This window comes from Mustela lutreola, chromosome 9 (assembly GCF_030435805.1).
Source record: "Mustela lutreola isolate mMusLut2 chromosome 9, mMusLut2.pri, whole genome shotgun sequence".
Lineage (NCBI taxonomy): Eukaryota > Metazoa > Chordata > Mammalia > Carnivora > Mustelidae > Mustela > Mustela lutreola.
The window spans coordinates 115458461-115483301 of NC_081298.1; positions in this window are offsets into that span (position 1 = coordinate 115458461).

Consider the following 24841-nt stretch of genomic DNA (forward strand, 5'->3'; position numbering starts at 1 on the left):
CTGTGCTTTGGACATTTGAAAAACGCTCACAATAGGAGCCAGATTTGGCTGCCAGTGCTCTGGAAAACACGTGGCTGTGTGGGGAAGGCTTGGGGACAATGCATGGGCATGTCATCTGGCCGCCTAGAGTTCCAGAACTTACATCAGGAGAGGTACCGGGGAGAAGAAAGGATAACCCATTTGAGAGAGAAAGAGCCTTGGGCTTTGGGAGTTTGGATATTATAAGACGTTTAATCACATCTGAAAGAAGTCTGAGATTAAATACAGGTTATATTGAAACAGTTTGCCCTCTGAACAACAGCAGAGAAACCAGCTTGCTACATAGTAGAAGATGAGATGGTTCATTTGGCTAATCAAGTGTTTGCGAAACTTAAGAAACCCATTTATAAAGAAGCAAAATTCTTGTGGATTCTCAGTGTTAAATATTACTTAAAGATATAAAAATATAAAACTAGGTGAAAAGTCCTTAACTTTATAGTTCTTAATCAACCGTAAGACCAAAACAAACCTCGAAGTTAATATGATGTTACAAAAGTACACTTTTATTAACAATAGAAAGTTAATGTAACTGAAGATGTTGTTTGGGTGAAACTGACCTAAATGGCTTAAGAGTAGAAAGAAGGGGCCTTGGTTCCTATCCCACATTTAGTCTGTAGCAAGCAAATGCAGAGAGAATACTTATTAGGGTAAGTAAACTATTAAAAAAGAGAGAGAGAGAGAAAGCAAAATTCCAAAGATTTATTTTCTAGTTCAGGATAAGTAGAATCAAATTTAATAATAATAATAATAAAATTCTGCTGGTTTGTAATCCTCAAAGGCCAATTTTGATGATCTACCACTTGATAGCCATATAAAACTGCCTTATATGCTCAAAGATGAGGCTACATTTGTGGCATTTTTGAAACCTGCATTTCCTGGGAATGTAATACAACTATGGTGTGAATCAGAAACAGAGCATTTTCCATTGTGCTTTTCCTCCTCCCTGACTCCAAGCTGGTGTGAACAAAGAGGCCCGCTGGTGGTAGATCTGCTTGCTCCCTAGCTCCCTATGTGAATGCATGCACTGCTCTTGGCTCAGCCTTGTTTCAGCAAGCCTCTATTCCCCTGGGCATGTGCTCCTGCAATCCTCCCCCCCCCTACACTTTTCCCCATTGTAAAACCTTCATTCAAACAACCCATTGTCCTCTGTGTGATGCAAATACAAACAGAAAACAAAATCCCCAATGTGAGTGCCGAATGTACTAGTATTTCATTATGATGTGGTCCTTAAGGACTAAAGGTTTGTGTCCTCCCCCAGACTCATATAACTTTAACCGCTAACCTCCAGTATAGTGGTATTTACAGGTAAGGACTCTGGGGGCTAATTAGGTTTAGATGAGGTCATGGGAATGAGGCCTCCATGATGGGATTAGTGTTCTTATAAGGAAGCGGACAGGCCAGAGCTTGCTTGCTTGTTCTCTTTTCCAAATGAAGACACAGCGAGAAGTGGCCGTCTCCAAGCCAGTAGGAGAGCCCTCACCAGTAAGTGAATTGGCTAACACCTTGACCTTGGACTTCCCACACTCCAGAACTGTGAGAAGTAAATCCTATTGTTTGGGACACCCAGTTTATGGTTTTTGGGTGGGATAGCCCAGGCCGACTAAGACAGTGGTGGTACAGATGATTAAGTAGAGATTTGATTTTTTTTTTTTTTCTTAAAAATTATCATCATAATGATAACCTCCCAGGATAAATTCCTGGGCAGAATACAGAAGTCTTCAGGAATACATCCACAGACTCTAGTCTCAGGCCCAGCAGGGTGCTTATGTTTTCCAGGCTGCTCCAGCTTGGAAGTTAGAACAGGACAATGTGAACATCTCGGGAACAGAGCTGTTGTGGCCCTGCCACCACCTGCTCTGGGAGAATTCTAGCCTCCCTCAAATTCCTTGAAAATAATTCTGGGTGTTCCTTGATGTCTCTCATGAGCTCTGAAAACTGGTTCTCACAGCCACCATGTGGTGTCAGCCATTCCCCCCCACCGCCCTTTGCTGGGACAACACCTCTGGTCACTGCTGGAGAAGAAAAACATCCGTTCTATCCTTTGATGACCATTAAGGCCACCAGCCCAGCTGTTTTTGCTCAGTAAGGGTCTCACTGTCCTAGTCAGTCATCATTGCAATGTCAGTGCCAAACTCAGGGCCAGACTGTGAGTAGCAGAGCCAAGGGCACCAAGATGGTGCGGCATGAAGGTTTCTCTGCAGTTGCTGTTACTGGAGCTGCTGACATCTTGGGTTCTCTATACCCCACGGAAGTTCATACAGAAGCTGCCTTCCTGGTCACTCCATGGCTCAGGCTAGAGGCCAAGTTGGGATAAAACTTTATTTCAAATCCCTGCTCCCTTCTCACATACTCCTACTGTTCTTGAATCAAACTGGGACACCACAACTCTTGGAACTTTGCACCTTTTTCTTCTTCGAAGTGGGACACCGTCACCTCCAACCCACCCGATGTGCACACAAAGGCCTCAATTCACACATCATCCCATCGAGGCTCACACTGGTGTATTGGCTATATTTAACGATATTCTTTTATTTTCTTTATTCATGCACTGACATCTAGGGCTTTACTGACTAGGGAGACACTGCCCCTTCAGGATTAGCTAATTCCTAGAGATAGTAAATAATTTGCCTGAAAGCATGCCTTTGACATGCAAACCAACCAATCCTGAGTCCATACTCCCAGCTGCCCCCCTCCTCTGCCTCTTATACTCCAGCGGGCCATATTGCTATACTCCCATTCATCCATTCAACACCCTCATTCCTGTACATAATCATTCCCAGAAGCATCCATTCATGGACACTTGAGCTGTTTCCATAATTTGGCTCTTGCATATAATTCTCCTATAAAGATTGAGGTACCTGTATCCCTTTGAATTACTATTTTGTACTCTCTGGGTAAATATCGAGTAGGCAATTGCTGGATCTTAGGGTAATTCTATTTTTAACTTTTTGAGGAACCTCCATGCCGTTGTCCAGAGTGACTGCACCAGTTTGCTTCCCAACCAACAGGGTAAGAGGATACCCCTCTCTCCACATCCTTATCAATACCTGTTGTTTCTGGTGTTGTTGGTTTTGATTCTGGCATGTGTGAGGTTGTATCTGGCTATAGTTTTGATTTGCATTTTCCTGATGATGAGTGATATTGAACAACTTTTCATGTGCCTGTTGCCCATCTTGGAATATCTTCTTTGGGAAAATGTCTGCTCATGTCTTCTGCGTATTTTTTATTGGATTATTTATTTTGGGAGTGTTGAATTTTATAAGTTCTTTATAGATTTTGGATACTAACCTTTTATCAGATAGGTCATTTGTAAATATCTTCTCCCATTCCATAGGCTGCCCTTTAGTTTTGTTAATTGTTTCCTTCTCTGTGCAGGAGCTATTTATTTTGATGTAGTCCCAATAGTTTATTTTTGTTTTTGTTTCCCTTGCCTCAAGAGACATATTTAGAAAGAACTTGCTATAGCTTAATTCAGTGAAGTGATTGCTTGTGCTCTCTTCTGGGATTTTTATAGTTTCAGGTCCCACAGTTAGATCTTTAACCCATTTTGAATTTATTTTTGTGTATGGTACAAGAAAGTGGTCCAGTTTCATTCTTTGGCATGTGGCTGCACAATTTTCCCAATACCATTTGTTGAAAAGATTGTCTTTTTCCCATTGGATATTCTTTCCTGCCTTGCCAAAAATTAATTGACCTCATATTCATTTCTGGGTTTTTCTATTCTGTACCATTGACCAATATGTCTGTTTTTTGTCAGTACCATACTGTTTTGGTTATTACGGCTTTGTAATATAGCTTGAAGTCTGGAATAGTGATGCCTCCAGCTTTGTTTTTCTTTTTCAAGGTTGATTTGGCTTTTCAAGGTCTTTTGGGGTTCCATACACATTTTAGGATTGTTTGTTCTCTGTGGAAAATGTTGGTAAACAAAATACCTTTTTAATGGCAATCATCTTCTGATCTGTTGCCTTACTATGCCTGAATAAAATTAAATCCCAGATACATTTTAAAATAACTGGGAACCCGCTGTGGTGGGAGAGAAGGATGGTGAACTCCTGAGAATAGGGGTCTGACTGTAATTGTCTTTATTTATTTATTTATTTATTTTTTAAATTTAAAGGCCCCACCATGAGCTAGTCATAATTGGGGGCCATTCATGATGTCTCCCACTTTCTTTTTTTCTAAGATTTTATTTATTTATTTGACAGACAGAGATCACTAGTAGGCAGAGAGACAGGCAGAAGCAGGATCTCCGCCGAGCAGAGAGCCCGATGTGGGGCTTGATCCCAGGACCCTGGGATCATGACCTGAGCCGAAGGCAGAGGCTTTAACCCGCTGAGCCACCAGGCGCCCCTGTAATTGTTTTTAAATACCTCAAGACGTGCTGTCTATGTCCTCACTCTTTTTTGCTCCTGCTTCTCTGCATCTCTGGTAAACTTTGCTTGGATGCCACGTATTATGAGCTTATCTCATTGGGTGCGGGATACTTTATTCCTTTAAGAATTCTTGGACTTTGTTCTGGGACATGGTTGAGTTGTCTGAAAACAGTTTGATCCTTTTACTTCTTGCTTTGAAAACTTTGGGGTGCCTGGGTGTCTCAGTTGTTAAGCATCTGCCTTCAGCTCAGGTCATGATCTCAGGGTCCTGGGATCAAGCCCTTCATCGGGCTGTCCACTCAGCAGGAAGCCTGCTTCTTACTCTCCCACTCCCCCAGCTTGTGTTCCCTCTCTCACTGTCTCTCTCTCTGTCAAATAAATAAAAATGAAATGTAAAAAAAAATTTTTTTTAGGCATGACCAGAACAACATTTGGTATAGAGAAAATTATTCCCTGCTGGATGTAGGACCCTTCTGAGTACTCTACCCAATACCTTTTGAATTATTAAGTTTCTCAACCTGGCTGGTAGAAACGGGCACTATTTCTGGCTCTTGTGAGTTAGCATATGGTTCCTTCTAATATTTCAGATGGTTCTTTCCCCAGCTTTGGGTAGTGTCTCCACCACACATACTAAACCATACCCCGCTGAGTCAAGAGGGACCCTCTGTGGACATCTGTGGTTCTCTCTGTAGGCAGCTTTCTTCTCTCCACTCTGTGTGACCTTGAGTCCCCCAGCCTCTCCACTCTGTCCCCTGAACTCAGCATTGGGCTCCTCTTAGGGTCCCCTCTTTGGATTGTGACCCAGAAACACCCTCAAGGTGATCATAAGGTCAAGTATAAGGCTCACCTTCTTTGTGCCCCATCGCATATGAGTCACTGTCCCTCACTGTCTGATGTTCAGCATCTTGAAAAACATTCTTTCTTTGAACTTATCAGATATACTTGAAGGGCTTTTTTTTTAGGCAGACCAAGAATTTCAGTCCTTATTGCTTCATCTTGCCATAAGTAAATTCCCAAAGTGTTTCAGAAAGTAATTCTAGCAATCTACACTCACAGCCTCATTGCATAGGATTTGCTGTTGCTCTCACAAATTCTGGGTCTTTTCAGACTTTTTAAGTGTTCTTAAGGATTAAACTAGTTCACATAGTGATTTAATGCCATTCTCCTCACAAAGAGATCTAAAATTTAAAGGAGGGAGGACAATATTTAATCTAAAGGAATGAATCTCTACTCATGAAGTTTCAGGCAGTGGGTGCTAGATGGATATGCCAACACCAGTGTCATTGAGCCTAATACTCTTTACCATTAAATGTTTCTATTTGTTTATTTAAGGAAAGCAAAGTTGTTAATTCATTAAAACTAATAGTTCTGTGAAATGGAGGGAACATTTAATGTCTGCTATAAAATCACAGAATCTTACAAGTGTTTAATTCCATGAAGGGAAAGAATCCTAGAGATTTTTGATAAAAATGTCCTACCGGAAGTCCAGAAAAAGACGCGAAGATGAAGTGTACATATACATATGCAGGATAGCTTGGGTCAGAGAGCAACAGCAGCTGCCTGCTTCAGTCCCTTTGTGAAACCCATTGCCTCTCTGGGGACTGCATTGCTACCATTAAAAGCACTTATAATTGTTTCTTTGAAAATGGCCATATTCTCTAGAGAAGCTTTCAGGGGAGGAATCTAATTATTGTGAAATGATTGAATTCTACAGGTAACTTCTTCTGGGTGGACCAAGTATTTATTTTAAGAACAAGTGTTTGGAATTACTCAACATGGACTGTTTTGTCCTTCCCACATGGTTTGGAGGCAGAAGCCGGGGAATTCTTCAATTTCTCCTCTACACCTGGCCCTCATCAAACTTTGCAAACACCCAACGCTGTGTGGAAGCATTTGGTTTTTTTTTTAAAAAAAAAAAAAAAAGGCAAAGCTTGAGTAGTGAGCCTAACTCCTTAAACTGTAAAAATGGCTCTATAATCTTCATTTTATTTAATTCTTAGTATTTCTGCCTCCATCGTTCTCATTCTGAAATAACATTTGTTTTGTGGTTGCTGACGAATGTGATGAAACCATCCAAAATCTGCATTCCACAGTTCTTTACAACAGACCAAAATAGCATTCTTGTTCACGCTAGGATACTCCGATGTTGGCATGCTTCCTGGCCAGCTAGCAGAGGGCTAACAGAAACCGGTTAATTCCTCAGCGTTCGCATCTCCTCTGTAGAGTTACAAAACTGCTTCCTCAAAGCAAGAAACAAAGCTGTTTCTTTCAAAGCTCGATGCTACCTTTTTCCTTAGCCTGACACCAAGGGCATACCTCCCAAGATGTGTGAGGTAAGGGTCCTCATAGCATTTGTTTCTGGAAATGAAATGGTCTTTACTTCCTTGCCAGTGTCAGTTCCAGGAGCTCCTTGGTGAAAATTAAATGTTTTCCATCAAAGAACTTTATTTTGGAAGGTGTAAAATTCAAACTGCCAACAAGTCTTCCACATAATAAGCCATATTTTAAGTCTCTCAGATTTTTTTTTTATAAGAATCATAATCTATATCTTTTGTGTCCTCCTCAAGAAACATTTGTAGCAGAAAGACGTAATTCAAACTTTGCTGGCAGCATCTGAGTTTGGCTGCCCATTTCATACTGATTAGACTTTTGGGGAAAAGGGGTCAGGAATGGGGGGGGTTGTGGTGCTGTTTAAACAACCTATTAGTTCCTATTCAGGATCTTCCCAAATCCAAAAACAAGAACGAATCTTTAAGATGAATCCTCTAATAGTGGCATTTATTTTCTTCAAGAGAAACCTGCCCATTTCCAATCGGACCGCAGAGCCTTCCTTCAGGCTGAAACCATTCATTCAAGAATCTAAAAGAAACAATCTTATCAGCTGGATAACATAGCTCCCACTATGAACTGCTAGCCTCACTGGGACTGGAAGGAAATGTCAAGATCACCCTCAAGGTGCCCTCCCTTCCTCCCACATCCAACAATCAACAATTTGACCTTAGGAACGGCTCTGGCCACTCCTACCATGAGCTGCTGGGCTCTGGTATCTCATGTGAGAACCTAGGCCCTGTGGAGGCGTCCCGGCCTGCTGTCTCTTTCCATTGCCAGCGTGTTACCACACATTTCAGACCCCAAAGAGCACTGGGTCACTTCTGTGCATTGGTGTCTCCTGAAGCTTGGCTTCCAGGAGGCCTTTAGTAGGGAGCCCTAGGTACTGAGCAGAGTTTCGGAGCTGAGATGAAGGATTTCATTGAAAAGGAAGCATGTTCCTTAAAACCAACAAACAAAAACACCTAAAGCTTTGGCCACAGACTAAAACCTAATTCCTTATCATGGCCTCCGAGGCCCTCCATGGATAGCCCCGTCCTCTCCAGGAGCCTCATCTCCTGCCATTTCTTTCATTCACAGCAGCCCAGGCCCTCATGAAGGTCACAACCTTGGATCTATTGGGGCTCACACACCCTTTGTTGGAACTACCGTTCTGACCTCCCCCGCCCCCCTGAAGAGCTCCTCAGCCCATTTATTACTTCCTCACTGAGCTTCCCCAGCTTCCCAGTTAATTAGCCCCTTCCTCACACTCCCACAGCCTGAGAGCCCCTTATCACTGTGACCTCCCTGCGTTGGCGCTTCGTCGGACTGTCTTCCTGGGACCCCGGTTCATTGATCTTCAACCCTCTGGCACAGAGGAGGCATTCTCAAGTTCATGAATGCCCTTGTGCTGTGTAAGCCCAACTCTTTCCCCCATCACTTCTCTTAATGCTTCTGTATGAGAGCTTCTAAATTCAAACCCTTAAGAACAGATAATCAAATAAACCAAAAAGTCCACTTACAATATATTCAGAAAAGAAAAGAACCTTTGAAGAGGGGAGAAAACAGGAGTGTGACTGAACAAAACAGAAGCACAACCGATTAATCAAATCTATACAACCAGGTCGGAGTTTGGCAAAGATCTGTAACTTGGGCATCTTTGGAAACTCCCAGGAGCTTGTAAGCACTGGAGTGAGCTGGTTTTGAAGGACAGGGCTTCCATTTCCCCCTCTGTTGCACATACAGTAGAGTCCTACTAATTCAGACTAAGGAGTGGGACAACTGTTTGAATTAATGAAAGCTTGTCTTGCGGGATGTTTTTAACATAATTCCTTTTTTTCACACTTTAGACTGAGTTTAATAAAAAGCACCAGAGCATTTAAAATGTACACATTCATCATATACAAATCAAATTGTTAATCAGTTAGTTTAGCCTGCCATTTGTTTGAATCACTGACCCCATTATAACATTTTTTTTTTCAAAGATAGATCCAAGGGGAACTTCATGACACTTGTTCAGATGACCACAATTCTGAACTAGGTTCATATGAATTAAAAAGATTTCAATAAGGTGGTCATTTTTCAGCAAATATGCATTAACATGGAGTATTCCCAAGGCTGGAATGAAGAAGTGGGCTCAGAAGAGGCTGCTCTGTACTTACTTCATGTTTCCAAATTATTTTCATGGTGAATTTAGCCAGTTTTCCATGGCTCACAAAACTCCAGGCTGGCTTGAGTTTCCTGCTTCCTTCTTTGGCAAGACTGCACCAAATCTTTTCAAGAGATGTGTTCTTACTTAGAGGAAAGGAAATATCAGATCCAAGCCATTTCACATGCATCAGATGCCAAGCACCAAACAAAGCAGCTCAGCTTCTCAAAGATTTGATATCGTAATGATAGCCACCTGAGTAAAAGCTCATTCCAGAAGGGGCCAAGTTAAATAAGGCAGAAGTAGGGCTAAACTGATCTTCACGTCTAGTATTCATAAATCTGCACGAAGGAGTTCTGAATCAAAGAAAATAAATTACAAAAGTGTAATAGTGGCTCACACCCAGTGTATTTGCATGTTTTGGAGGAGAAACACGTGGACCTAGTGTTGCTGTGAGGACCGTCTCTTCTCAGGGCAGGCCAAGTGTGGAGCTGGCTACAGAAGTGGAGCCAAGAAACTCCTGGGATTCTAGAAGGCAGCACCTCAGGAGATTATCCACTTGGGATCCCTGCCTCCCAGGAGAAGGAGGAGGGAACCAGCCTCATCGATGTCTTGGGAGCCATTGTGACATCAGAGTGGCATTCCATGGCTTTCCCAGGAGACCCACTGCTTCATTGGCCACTAGATTTCGCCTCAGGTACAAGGGTACAGAGCTGCAAAGAATGAGACCTGTATCAGGGGTTGGACAGATAGGTGGGTTTTCAGACCCTGAGCAGAGGAAACTTTCTGAGGCCAGGTAGGTGGGAGGGAGTCATACGGGAAAGGAGCTTGACTTTCTAGCAGCTGGGCTTATTTGCTTACAGCAAATACCTTTTGGTGATGGTGATAATCGTCACCTTAGAGAACTATCTCCAGGCAACGGTAGGATCTCCCATTGCTCCATTCCACCAGGGAGCACACACATACAACACAATATAGGAAGTGCCCCTGTAAGGGCCTGCTTAATCAGAGGGAGCCATTTTGTTGCAGTAAACTTAGATTGACCCTGCCCTCCCAAAGGAACTTACTTGCAAAGCCTAGATACAAAGGCAGGTCAGGCCAGATGAAGACATCCAATCAGTGGGACACGCATATATCTACTAGGGTAAATTGAAATTCAATTGGCCACCCATGTATTACCTAGCAGTTTTTTTGTGTGTGTGGCAGACCTAGCATGACTGCAGTTTTCTCTGTGTATTGCAATCTCATTGGCCACCTGTGTATAGCCCGGCTAAACTACCTCTATAAAAATACGTCTGTGAGGCTGGGAGGGGTCGCCTCTTTGCAAGAGATGGCCCTGACCGGTCCGTTTAATTCTCGATGCTTGGCGGGAAATAAAGCTTTGCTTGACCTTCGCTTTGTATCAGTTTCGCTCCTTTGATTACGGACCCTAACACCCTGAAGCCCTATAAGGCAGAGTCCCTGCTACACAGGGATGCCCGTCTGTCACCTTGACTCTGGACTCTCAGCTGCATTTAACTGGACCAGGGATGAGTGTGTGACTGTGCTGAGCCAATCAGAGCAATCAGATGCTCTCTTTTAAGAATTTGGAAGTTGGGTTGAAAAATTTCCGATTAATCTAGGTGGTTCTTCTATGAAAGGACAAAGCACACCTTAATCTTCCAGAACAGATTGTGTACATATGTCAGGTGCTGGCTGGGAAGCAGGGAATCTTCTATCCACGGTAACGTATCTTGGAAAGGGAAGAAAATGTAGGTGATAACTGGAGAGAAGTAGCTGCTAGAGAGAGGGGCCCTACTGAGGCAACTTACCTTCTGTTCCTGGCTGCAGACGTCTCCTGAGGTCCGACTGTATTTCTGGTCTTGGGTTCCATGAGGTCTCTACATCTTGAAAGTGAAAAGTGTTACCAAAAGTTATTTAAGTTAGTGGTGGTTACTGATAGCCTAAGAATTTTAATAAAGGTACTACATGATATAACCACTTATGATAAAATCGGCTCTTATTTCTAGAGCTGTGTCCCCCCCTTCCCTTGGTAACTGATGCTAGTAGGTTCAGGGAGACCTCTGTGTAAACCAGATAAGCCTTCCTATTAGTGATTCATTCTTAAGGACCTCTAAGAGCAGCTCCATTAACTATATACAGTTCTGCTTCACAGTGAGTATTTCTTTTTGTGTAAAGTCTTTTAGATTCAACCTGTGTGTTACTTGCTGCAATTTTGGCCTCCCTCTTATGGTTCTCATCTAAGTGGATTTGGAGAGTAAATGACAACCAACCACTCTTGGAATCATAACTTTAAGTGCTAGACATAGAAATAGGCAGAAATTTTGAGCTAACTTGATTCAACCCCCTAATTTGACAAATGAGGAGCCTGAGACCACAGAGGCTTATGTGATTTGCCCAAGGTCACATGTCTAATTGCGGCAGAGCAAGAACTAGAACCCAGATTACAAGCTGCTCCAAAGCCAAATTTCATCCAAAAGAAATGTTAAAAGCAAAGCCAGTCATTTTTCTGCTTGTTAATTTTAACTTCCCAGTTATATGATCTGGATAGCTTCTAACCCTGGGACACTTTCACAGGAAAATTCCTTGGCAAAGAGCTGAATGGTTTCTCTGTTTAATTACTGACTTAAGAGTATACAGTTAAGTCATTGGGCTTTTAAGATCATCTTTACAATTTTGTACTTATTAGAATAAAAAGAACCTTCTGAATTTTGAGTTTATAGATCTCATTAAAGGACTATGTAACCAAGAAGTCAGTCAAATTTTAGAAAAGTGTATGCCGCATGAAGTTAAAATTGTTCGAGAGCCCTTACCCCCCTCCCATGCCAAGAAAGAAGGAAAAAGCATATATACTTAACTACGTGTTAATGGTGTGCTTGTGGTCTTGACCAAGTCAATTTTCAGTATGAGTGATGGGGGGAAATGGTTCTTATTATTACATTTACTATGATGCTGGTTTCAGAAAGAGTATAGAAACATATGTAAGATGATTGAACCCTGTTAAGTCTATAATGTTTCTCATATTCAAAGAAAATCCCAAATCCTGGGCAGAAAAATAGATTAGGTCTATTGAATCCAATTAAAATCCCCTTTCTTTTAAATCAGCATGGGCTATTGTAATGAAGGGTCTTTTTATCAATGGAAAATAAGACAAAATATTCAATACTGTTTAGAATACTAGGTTAAGTATGATATATAGAGAGAAGAGAGTTACTGCTGTGGTATAAGTGAGCGAGTGAGAGTGTGTGTGTGTGTGTGTGTGTGTGTGTGTGTGTGTGAAGCGCTGGCTCAGTGTGTGTATGATGCCTTCCCATAAGGGATAGGGACTGGGCTGACCTGGTCATGGCTCTGATCCAATAGGAAAAAAATGGGGTTTCTAGCATGAAGAGAAACAAAAGAAAGTATTCCAGATAAGGCCCACTGCTGAGGAAAACGAAGGGAGTGAGGGAGGAGAGAGCAGACCGCAGACTAAAGTAAAAACCCTTGCCTGATCCACCCCTGCCAAAAATGTGCTATGTGATCTCTAGCCACTCACTTCCCCTCTCTGGTACCTCCAGGGAAGTTACACTAGAAAACCTAAAGTGTCTACCAATTCTAAAATTCTATGATCCTGGGAATGATAGGTCTTCAAGAAAAGCCATCTGATAAATAGAAGGTGTTATCCAAAAATCCTTTCCTCAAAATTCTATCCACTGTATGTGACACAGAATGCACATTCACCACACACCAGGATTATACAGAACACACACACCTGCAAATAGAATTTCTCTTTAGGAGAACCCAAGGCAAGGTTATGGGCTCTTTTACCCTCCCTGGCCAAGATAACCTACCTGTAACCCAGAGAACCAGCCACGCTCCCTATTCTTTCTGTCTGCCCTTCCTTCTACCTTCCCCCATCAACCCTCTTCAGCCTCCTCCTCCCACCCAGACCATGTATCCCCCAGGTCTCAGTTTGGTCATCACCAACTCTCAGGAGGAGCCTTAGGATCCTCACGGCTGGATTTGGAGCCTCTTATAGATTAACTTGCACTAGACCTGGTGTATCAGTCAACTTCTGCTACATACATAAACAATCACAAAATCTCAGTGACAATAAAAAGGATTTATTTCCCCCTCATCCATCTGCGGGATGACTGGGAGAGCCCTGGTTCCATGTCTCATTCCGAGGGGTAGTGGTTCACCAGAGCACGTGTCTCTCATGGCAACACTTAAAGTCAAAAACTCAAGCCCAACCGAGCAAGCCCACTTCAAGCCCCTGCCTGTGTCCCATTGACCAAAGCAAGGTGCATGGCTAAGCCCAGAACCAAGGCCCAGGAAAGTACACTCCACCTATGAAACCCCAGAAAGGATGACTGTATAATACTAATGCTATAAGAAACTGAGAAAACAATCTGAGGATTTTGAAGGGGCAGGGGGTGGAAGGTTGGGGGAACCAGGTGGTGGGTATTAGAGAGGGCACGGATTGCATGGAGCACTGGGTGCAGTGCAAAAACAATGAATACTGTTATGCTGAAAAGAAATAAAAAATTTAAAAATTTTTTTAAAAAAGAAAAGAAACAGAAATTGGAACCAACTATTCAGTCTGCCCCACCTATGTTAAGAGTGGCTATCACAGCATATCGTCATGTGTATGAAGCCTCCTTCTAGAATGAATAAATGGAGGTAGGTAGTACCATAATGCTTCATAATGCTCAGTCCCTGGTGCTCAGTCCCTGGTGCTTCATAATGCCTCTACAGTGTGCTTACTGAATGTCCTTACTATGGTCACCAAAAGGAAAGCAAAATCAGTACAGATGAGCTCTGGTTCCTGTTGGGGTAGACAGTGAGGAGAAAAAGGACTTGCATCCTAAGTCACTTGACCTAGTTTGGCCCATGTCCTTGAATGCCAATGGCAGTTTCCTTAAAATGAGATCTCATTATATCTAACCCAGTTAGGTTATGAGGTCCTTCAGGATCGCAACCTAAAGTGGTGGGGCTCTAGAACACATTTTTAAAAAATTTTTCAGAATCGGATCTGCTGCTCAGTCATTTGATTTAGAGTGAGCAGAGGAAATGGAACACATTTCTAAGCAAATACTTCCCTGATTACTTACACATGCAAATTCATGGACTAAATTTAGATGTGTAATTAAGCATCTAGTTATTTTTGAGCCAACTCTTGAAGGCCAAGTCAGATGCCCAAAAGAGGCACATGGTTGGTTTATTTCTGTGTATTTGCTTGTATCCTTAATTCTGGGCTCTCACCTGAAGGAAAAAAAAAAATGCAATGGCTCAGAGGTCTTGGTGACCCAGTTGTGGGCCTAAAAGAATAAGATCGTTCAAGGGCATGCCAAATTTTTTGATTCTAAAATATTCATCTGATCAGAATAATGCTTCTCTGTGCAGAGAAATGCCTGGTGATGGTCCTCTCTTAGAAAGTGGGAAACAAGGGCAAAGTAGATGCCCTTGTCAGCTGTCACTCTTGTAATGAAGAACTAATGGTCAGCTAGCCAAAGCCAATAGTGGTTTCCCACGTTGCAATTAGCTTTTAAATGTACTTTCAAGATCCATATGAAAATGTTAATGCCATGCATTGTTATGCCAAATGATGTGCTCAAATGCCAATTTTATAAACCCAAACAGATGAGTGGTTTGGAAAGTTTGTGTTCACTCTTACTTTGTGAGCGCATGGTCTCACCCCCTTACCTCCTTGTCCCGGCGGCCAGCTGTTCAACTTGCCTTTTGCCTTCAGAGTGACTTCAGTTTCTTCATAGAGCATCCCCTCAGTGACACTCTCATGACACACAGGAATTTGTGACTGGGAGCTTGTAAGTGATGGTCTCGCACCTGTCTCTTGGTGGCCACTGATGGCCAACTTTGCCCTCACTCTCTGTGTCCACATTACAGAAAATGACTTCCTCTGACAGACACCCAGAGAATGCCTTCTGTTACCTACTCTGTTTCCAACCTCCACCCTACTTCTCCCACTCCTTCTTCACTGTAACCTTTACATGAATGATGATTTTATAGCCTATTATCTGCTGACTAGGAAAAGAGGTCTTCTGTCTCTAAGGGAGCCCATGTTGTAGGTGTGGGAAATTTTTAAATTATCCTTCCTTGAGAATGTACTACATGCTAGGTACTGTGCTTATAAACATTAACATACTCACCCCTTGGGAACAAATCTAACAACCATTCAAGCTAGACATTATCATCTCCATTCTACAGATGAAGTGAAGCAACTTTTCCAAGTCCCAAGTAAACAGAACAGCTGGGATTCAAGCCCAGGCCTATCTGAATACAAATTCCAGGCTTTTAACCAACTATGGCAAGCCTCTTCTACTGTCCCCACAGAAACCTAGAGAAGCCTTATAAGTAAGGCCCCAATCCAATTTCAAGTCCAAGTAATACTTGTTAATAAAGCTTTCCTTATAAGACATTTAATTTCTTTGTTGTGAAATATTGCCTCAGTGATTTAAAAAAAAAAAAGTAATGTACTCACTTTGTCTGGGATATTTTATGAACATATACTTTTCCATGAATATCCAAAACTAAGATTGGAGACTTCTGCTTACCTCTGTTTCCCCCAAGGTAACAATAGTATGCCCAAGTTGAAATCTTATGCTGTCCTACCCACTGCATTTTAGCAGGGCAGAAACAAGCAATGAGGGCATCCGTCTGTAATCTCTGTGTGGCATGGCCTCTGTAGCTCAAAAACATCAACTGACCTTCAGACAGTTGGGAATGACACCACAAGCAGAGAAATCTAGAATCTGCGGCTTTTCAAAGCATGATCTAGTTTCAGACAAGAAGTCTTGTGTTCGATTCACCCCCATACCTCTTCCAGTCCGTGTTGACTCTGTTATGTAACATAAGGAGTCCTTAGAGTTCCAGTGATTGGAACTGGTTGGATTAGTGAGTAGGAGAGGCTGGCCCTATCCCATTGGTGTGTCAGGAGGATTGGCCAAGAAACACAAAATGGCGATTGTTCTTCCAAAAGCCTCCAGCATCCCCGAGAGCCTACCATTTTGTATCCTACGCCTGTAGGGGAAAGAATACATCACATATGTCTAGCACACTGGCAAAAGAAAATGAAAGGTGGAGAATCGGAGACTAAGGTCCAACTGAAATGGAAAACAGGAAGTGCTTGTGGCTGAAGGAAGCATTCCTTTTGTCTCCAATGCTCAGGAGCTGGAAACAGGTCCACATGTGGGACTATTATTGGAACCCCTGGGAACACTTCTATCTCCCGCCATCTTTTGCAGTTCTCACACTAAAAAACCCTCTTCCTGTTGAAGACAAGTGGCTAAAAGGCTTGTTGGGTGAGTATTTGTGTGGTTTTGCACTTTTTGCCTTCCCTAATGTGTGCGAAGGCTGTCCCTCTCCCACAGAAAGGTGTGAGGGGTGCAAAAGTGATACACAGTGCTCTGCTGCTGAAAACAATGGAAGATGTTAAATTAATTCATGAAATGCACAATAGCCCAAGTTGACCATCACTTTGCTGTTGGGGTTTAAAAAAATTAATTTCCCTTTATCCTTGTTACTTTAAACTTCTCTCTTCAGCACAAACATTTCATATTTCTAAATTTTTTGTGTCCAGAGAGTTGTTGGGTACAATGTAAATGAGCTTAGCTCAAGACCCTCCATGACAGTGAAATCCTGTTGCTGCCACTTGGTTGCTTGGTTTCTTGGTTCTCTCACTTTGCGCTTCTATGAAAACTGTTTGCTCTGGGACCTTGTCCACTTATCAACAGCATTTCCATCAAGGGTATTACAAGCTGATAAAAGGAAGTACTCAGACTTGCCTTCCCCCCCACCACTGGCACTCACTGGAATTTCTGTAGGCACCAGGGCACCGGTGGTAAACATGTCTCCAGGGAGAGAATTGGCAGGATTGTCATCACACATATTTCTTCATCAGATGTCCTTCTAATTATTGGTGACTTTTTCAAGAATATGCATAAGAGATAGGGTGTTGGGAAGAAAAAACCTTCTATGGATCTCCTTTACTTCCATTCTGAAATATAAAATCCTGCACCTCCTTCAAGACCCAGTTTCAAATACCACCTCCATCATAAAAGCCTCACCAATATTTAGCTCAGAAGTTACCTCTTCCTCCCCGGCCTTTTGAGGGGACCTGAGTCACAGTACTCATCATATTGGGTCTAATTTCAGTTATTGAATGACAAACATGCTTCTAGATGATAAACTCTGGTTGGTGATAGTTCTGTTCAAATCTGAGTCCTGTCTTGTATCCAGACTGATGCCTGACATGTGGTAGGTTTTCAGGAACTCTTTGCTGAATGAATGAATCTACAAAAGCTTTTGGAAATATCATATTGCTGAGATGTTAAGATGCCCTTTTCTAGTGATTCTGAGACTTTATCATGCATCAGAATCACTTCAAGTGTTGCTTAAACCGAGATTGTGTGCATCCCAGATCTGGGGTGAAGCTGAATAATTTGCATCCCTAACAATTTCCCAGGTGATGCTGGTGATTTTTGTCCAGAGGCTGCTTTTTGGGGAGGACTGAACTATCTTGTTCACATTTCAGTATCTATGATATCAGGTTATGTCTCAAACTTGCTGACATGTCAACATAATTGACAAATTTTTGTTTTCATAGTAGTATTTAAATTAATGATTTTATAATTGACAGTATCATGGATTAAGAAATGTGGTAAGTTTCCTGTTACAGATTTGAATTCACCTTATAAAGCATAGCAAAGAAATGTTTAAAAATTTAGACCAATACTGATTCTTGAAAAGACATGCGTTCGATTGTGGACTTAATTTTTTAAATGGCAACAGAGTAAACTGTCTTTAGGGTCTTTTATGGGATCTAATATAAGATTAGTTTAGCCTGGCCAAGGACATCAACAAATGAAAAAAGACATTTTCACATTCATTTTTGGAGACTGCTAAGGCCAGTCTCTGTCTCTGGAGTAAAAGTTCCACAAGGTCAGAGTTTATACCTGGTTTTGCTCATCACAATAGCCCTAGCTCTAGGAAAGTTTCTAAATAACACCTAATAAATATTTATTAAATAAAAAAGTTATGTAATAAAATTAGAGGATCTTACTTGCAATAAAAGATGAATGAAGAGACATATTGTGATTTATTGGTAGAATACTCATAAACCAGTGCCAGTACTTCTGACCTCTCTTTTTCCATGCTAACTAAGAACAGCAAAACAAATCCAGAACAATAATGGCCAAGGAACTCATGAAATTGAAAAGATCCCCGTTGAACAAGTATCCAAAGGTCACAGCCACAGAGAGTTTTTGCACAGAGAGTTTTTCTACTGCTGTCTTGCTGGAGTGGGCCAGGTTTGCCATTGCTGGGAAATGCTATGTACTGGGCAGTGGTGGGAGCACTGAAACAAACCTAGGCATATCATAGTCAAATTGCTGAAAATCAAAGATGAAAAGAAAATTCTGAAAGCAGCCAGAGAAAGAAAGACACATTAGGTGTACAGGGAAAACAATATAAATGATGGTTGACTTTTCAGAGACACAGTGGAGCCCAGAGATTATGGAATGGCATTTTAGCATCAAAAGGAGGAAACTTTCAACCTTTAATTCTATAAAAATATCTTTCACAAATTAAGTAAGATCAAAGGCATTTTCAGAAAGGCCTAAGCTGAAAGGATGCATCTTTAGTAGACTTACATGATAAGAAATAATTAAGAAGAAAAAGAAAAGAAAGGAATCAAGAACAACAGACAGGTAAATACCCAGGTAAACACAGAAGAATGTTTTCCTTTTCTAAGTGGTTATTATTTACATAGCTATGTATGTGTCTCTATACAGACATATATGTAATCCTTTAAAATATCATTGACCCAAAGCAAAACAATGTTTTATGAAGTTTATCACAGAAGTAGAAGTAAAATATAAGAAAATGATATCACATTGGGTAGGAAAAGTCTAAATGAACTTACGCAGCTGAAAGGTTCTTACACTGATTATGAATGTATTATTGAGGATAGATTATAATAATTTAAAGATGTATATTGTAATATCTAAAATAACTTTAAAAAGATTACAAAGGTATTACAAAGAGGTAGAACTTAAGTGTCAATACAGAAGTTTAAGTGGAGTATTTAAAAATAAGTAAATCACCCAAAAGATGGCAGAAAAAAAGGAAAGAAAAAAGATAGTACAGAGAGAAAAAACAGCTTCAAAATATATGAAGCAAAACCAGATAGAAGATGGGAGAAATGGGAGGAAAAGACAAGTCTAAAATCATGGTTAAACGTTTTAGCATTTCTTCCTCAGTAACTGATTGAAAAAGTAAGAAAAAAACACAGTAAAGTGTTTAAAGGTTTGAACAACACTATTAACCAACTTGACGTAATTGACATTTACAGAACACTACTCCCAAAAGCAGCAGAATATGCATCCTTTGAACTGCACATGAGCCATTAAGCAAGACAGACAAAATATGCTGAGCCATAAAACAAGATTCATTAAAATTAAAAGGGTTGAAATAACACAGAGTACATTTTTATGACAATAGTGGTATTAAATGAAAAATCAATAACAATAAGATATTTTTTAAAATTTCAAATATTTGAAAGGTAAATAATGCATTTTTAAATAACCTATGGTCAAAAGAGAAATTACAGAGAAAATTAGAAAATATTTTGAACTGAATGATAATGAACACACAACATATCAAAATTTGGGCAATATAGCTAAAGAAGTGTTTAGAGGGAATATATGCTTTTAAATTTCTCAGAAAAAAAATGAGGATGGAGAATAAATGATCTAAGCCTCCATATTTAAGAAGCTGGAAAAGAAGAATAAATAAAACCCAAAGTAGAATCTCTAAGATATATTTATGGATTTAATACAACCTTTATCAAAATTATAACAGGCTTTTTTAGAGAAATTGGCAAGTTGGGTCTTAAACTGTTATGGAAATGCCCAAATAATTTTGAAGTAGAATAAAGTCATAAGACTTAAAATACCTGGCTTCAATACTGAACAAAATGCTATATGAAACAAGACATTGTGGTATTGACATGAAAATAGGCAAATACCAATAGAGCAAAAGAGCAGAATCCAGAAATAAGCCACACATATAGAGTCCATTGATTTTTGAGTAAAAGTGACTAGATAATTCAATAAAGAGAGGAAGACTTGTTTACAAATGTTGCTGGAAACTGTATAGCTATATGAAAAATAAAAATAAACTTGACTTCAACGTCACCTTATGCAATGAGATTAGTTTGAAATGAACCATAGAACAAAATCCAACCTACAGCATTAAGTTTCTAACAGAAAACATAAAGTAGGGGCACCTGGGTTGCTTAGTTGTTAAGTATCAGAGTCTTGATTTCACCCCTGGTCATGATCTCAGGGTCGTGAGATTAAGCTCTGCATCAACCCCTGCATCAGGCTCCCCAATCAGTGGTGGGGGTCTGCTTGAGATTCTCTCCTCTCCTTCTGCCCCTCCCCTGCTCTCATGCACTCATGCTCTCTCTCTCTTTCCCTCTAAAAGATAAATATCTGAAAAACCATAAAATAATATATTTGCAATGTTGGGCTAGGCAAAGAATACTTAGAAAGTACACAAACAGCACTAAGTAATAAAAATGAAATGGGCTTTCATCAAGATAAAAATTTTTGCATATCAAAACACCAGTAAGAAAATAAATAAGAAGGCCAGTCCATATACCTGACAAAAGGTTTATATTCGGTATATATAAAGAACTCCTCTAACTCAATAACAAGATATTTGTAGTTATTTAATATGGGCAAAGGATTTGAGCAGCCATTTCACAAAAGAAGATATAAGTATGACCAATAAGTACATGAACTATTTTCAACATTAATCATTGATATATAAACTGAAACCACAATGAGCTATCATTTTATACTCATTAAAATGGCTGAAATATAAAGTAGGACAATACCAAAAGTTGATGGGCACATGGAGACCCTGGAACCCTCAAACATTGCTAGTAGAAATGGAGAATGGTACATCTTAGGAAAAGAGTTTGTCAGGTTCCTATAAAATTAACTTTGATAATTTAGATAAAGAAATTTTAAAAAATTACCTTCTACAGCTATACTATGACTCAAATTCCATAGTCATTATTTCTCAAGAGAAATTAAAACATATATCCACAAAAAGATATGTCCAAGGATACTCAGGGACAGTTTATTCACAATAGCCCTAAACTAGAAATAGACCAAATATTCATCAATAGGAAAATGGATAGACATAATGTGATATTTTCATAAATTGGAGTTGTAATCAGAAATTAACCAAAAAAACCCAATGATGATACAATACATTGACAAATCTAAAGACTTCCAGTTATGCTAAGGAAAAGAAACTAACCAAAAATGCATATGCCATATGATTCCATTTATATGAAGTCCAAAATAATCAAGATTCATCCATGGTGGAAAAAAAATACATAAACAGTCATTAGCTTTTGTTTGGTGAATTCAATTGTCATGATGTATTCAGTTGTCGAAATCATTGAGCAGAAGATTTAATACTTTTTGCTGGATTATATATAAAGACTATGCCTCAATTTAAAAGAAAAGATGCATCTGGTGGCTATCAAGTACATGAATAACTCAGGGAAAGTTCATTCATCCAACAGGCATTATCAATAATGTGCCAAGCACCATTCCAGTCTCTAGAAATACCAAGTACTATTAGACATGATCCCAGCACTGAAGAACACGTGGATTTGGAAGAGGGGAGTCCAATGATCCCAGAATGTTGGAACAAGTCCTTTAATACAGCAACTGACTAAAGGTGTGGATAGGAGGGAGCAAGACATTACAGAATAGGGTAATGGCCTCTTGTCTGACCCCGGTGGGGGTCTCCTCATTGCTTGAGGAGAGAAAGTGATGTTGCCTTTTACTTTTGGCCTTTGGGACCTGTGGTGATATTTAGCAGGTGTAAGGATTCAAAATAACAATTCCTAAAACTTAAGGACAAACTCCTTCTCACCATGGAAAATTGGAGATACTCGTGCATCTCAAGGATAAACAGAAAAGGGCCGAGTATTTCCTGAGTAATAGGTTTAGGGGGAAGCAGGTCTGTCAGGCCAGGGTCCCTATGCCACGCGGCAAAGCAGCCCACAAAACACCCAAGAGGATGTGGCTTGCTGGCCACTCCCCGTGGATCATGACAGCCCTGCCAAAGAATGTAGGGGCCCAGCAAAGAATGCTCTGAAAGCCATTTAAGAGCCTTCCAGGAAAACCACAGCCAGCAATTCACCACTTGCAATGTGTGTGGGCAGGCTCCTGCTTCTCCCTCTCTTCTTGGGCTCCCTCAAAGTCCAGGTCTGCTGAAAAGAGGTTTCGGGGCCAGTACAGCTTGCTTGTAGGTGATCTAGAGGACAAGGCACCTGTTTGAAAGTCTCTGTGGACAGCATTGGGGAGCCTGCCTCTGACTGCCTTCAAGTGTCACCTCAAAGCTCCAGCTCCTATAGGATTGGGGCAGTGACTCACCGAAGATGGGCCGCCCAGAGGGAGGTAACTGTGGGGCAAGCTCCAATAGGTCCTTTCCAACCGCAGCTGCATTCATTTTCTACTGCTGACATAACAAATTATCACAAACTTGGTGGCTTAAAGCAACACGTATTATCTTACGATTCTGGAGTTCGCAAGTCTAAAATGGGTGCACAGGGCTACATTCCTTCTGAAGAACTCAGGAGAGAATTTGGTTCCAGTTTCCAAAGGCAGCCTACATCTTTTGTCTCATGGCCCCCGTTCTCCATCTTCAAAGCTAGCATCTTCAATCTCTCTTTGTCCCTTGGCTCCCATCACCTCGTCACCTTCTCTCTGACATTGACTCCTCCTGCAACCATCTTATCAAGACTCTTGTGTTTACATTAAACCCCTTGGTAATTCAGGATCCTCTCCCTATCCCAGCATCCTTAGTATGATCACATCTGCAAAAGCTCTTTTGCCATAAAATATAACATGAACAGGTTCCAAGGATTAGGAGGACATGGGCATCTTTGGGGGATCATTATTCAACATTGTTCAACATTACTCAACAACTCCAAGACAGTCTCACCTCAAGAACGACAATAATAACAAAAGCATCCAGCCATTGGATGTTTACTATGTGATGTAAGTCTAGATGTGGAGATAGAAATAATTTGACATACATATAGTGTATCCATTAAGATTGATAGATGATTGTGTGTATACATACACACACACACTCTCTCTCACCTATAGGTTTGTGTATGTGTATGTGTGTGTGTGTGTACATATATGTAAAATATATATATATTCTATCAATTTAAATCTCCAAAGCCAATGCTTTTCACCCCACTGTCTCTCATTTCTGTTTCATACTCAGACTATGATTTGTTGTGGATCAAAGCTTCAACCTAATTTTTGTCTCCAGTTTGGACTAGCCACATCAGTGTTTGGAAAGACTAGAAATGGGCTAATTTCCAGTTGGCTGCATCAACAACAACCACATAAATTATCCATTTCTTGCTGTAAATAAAACCGTTGCTTATCCACAGTGTTTTCTTTTCTTTTTTGCTTTACCCTCCTCACTGTTTTTCCTCTCTCTTATCCTTTTCCAACCTCAACCCAGAACACATTTCGAAGCAGAACCATTCACCCACTTAAAGTCCTCCCTTCTTTCTTGAAATAATTCTTTTCAAGTAATCCATCACAAATTATCCAAGCATCCTGGAAAGGGAAGCCCAGAAATAATGCAGCAAAGGTAAAAAAAAAAAAAAAAAAAAAAAAAGTGTAGAAATACGGGAAGCCAAGGTTTAAAGCTAGAATAAAATAGAAATCAGTATCCTGTGTAACAAAGATGAGTGAAGATTTACTTTAATGATATTACCTGGACGGCACCCATTCTCAGATGGGCTATTTTTAGAGGGGGGTTATTTTTAAATATTTTAATGTGTGGTTTAAATCAGAATCATGAAATTTTTAGTAGGTGGACTCCCATCCTCAGAGACGATCCTTAAATGGCAAGAGCTGATCTATGTTTGAGAGCATCTGTTTGTCTCCGTGACAGTTAATACTGCTCTGCCGAGCCTTTTGTTGAGGACAAGAATGAAATACGTTCCTGATTTTTACATGCCTCTGACATTGCCAAAGCATGGACTTTACGGAGTCTGGCTCATGCTGCACTGATACACTTTTATTACTGTCTCCTCAACAAATGGTTCTTGGGAATTTATTGATAAATATGACCACATTAACATCTGGATCATGAATAAGTTATTTCAAACGAAATTGGGAGAAACTAGAGCAGTAGGGGCAGGAAGGTAATGAAGTCTGAGACCTCGAAGTTCTAAACTAAATCCTGGCCCAGGTAAGTACACCAAGGTGAGCCTTGCTGAGTGCTTCCTGGAGGTCCCCTGGGACCCCCTTCTTGCCTGGCCTCACCTGGACCTTCGTTCCCTGCACCTTCCACAGCAAGGACCATGGCAGGACCCTCTGGCATTTATACACCAAACAGTAGAAACCCTCTGGGTGTCACATGAATCATCATAATTGAGAAGTAGATTCCTCCGATTTTTTTTTTTTATCTTAAGTAACAATTACGTGCTTGAAATGGATTTAATCGTCAGAGGATTACGTGATAAATGAACATTTTTTAAAGGTTTTAATGGAAACATCTGTGTCGTTTCAAGATTACGAGAACCTGTTAATCCTCAGAAAACAACATCTATTTTTGCTTAAATCTTTTGAAATTGTTCTCCATGCAATGTATTTGCCCGTCTCCAACTTGTTTTCCATTCTTTAGTGGGAGGCATTGTTTCAAAATGCAAATGTACCCGCCCCCCATATCCTTCACCTAGTTACCTCCTCCTCTTCTCTCAGACCCCAGTTCAGACCAGTGCTTTCCCAGAGAAGCCACCTGTGATCCCCTAAACTGGGTCAGGCTCCCAGGACACATGTTCACACAACCGGGTTGCCCGTGGTACCTGGCATGGTATAAGCACAGGAGAAATATTTCAGCACGAGTAAGTTAG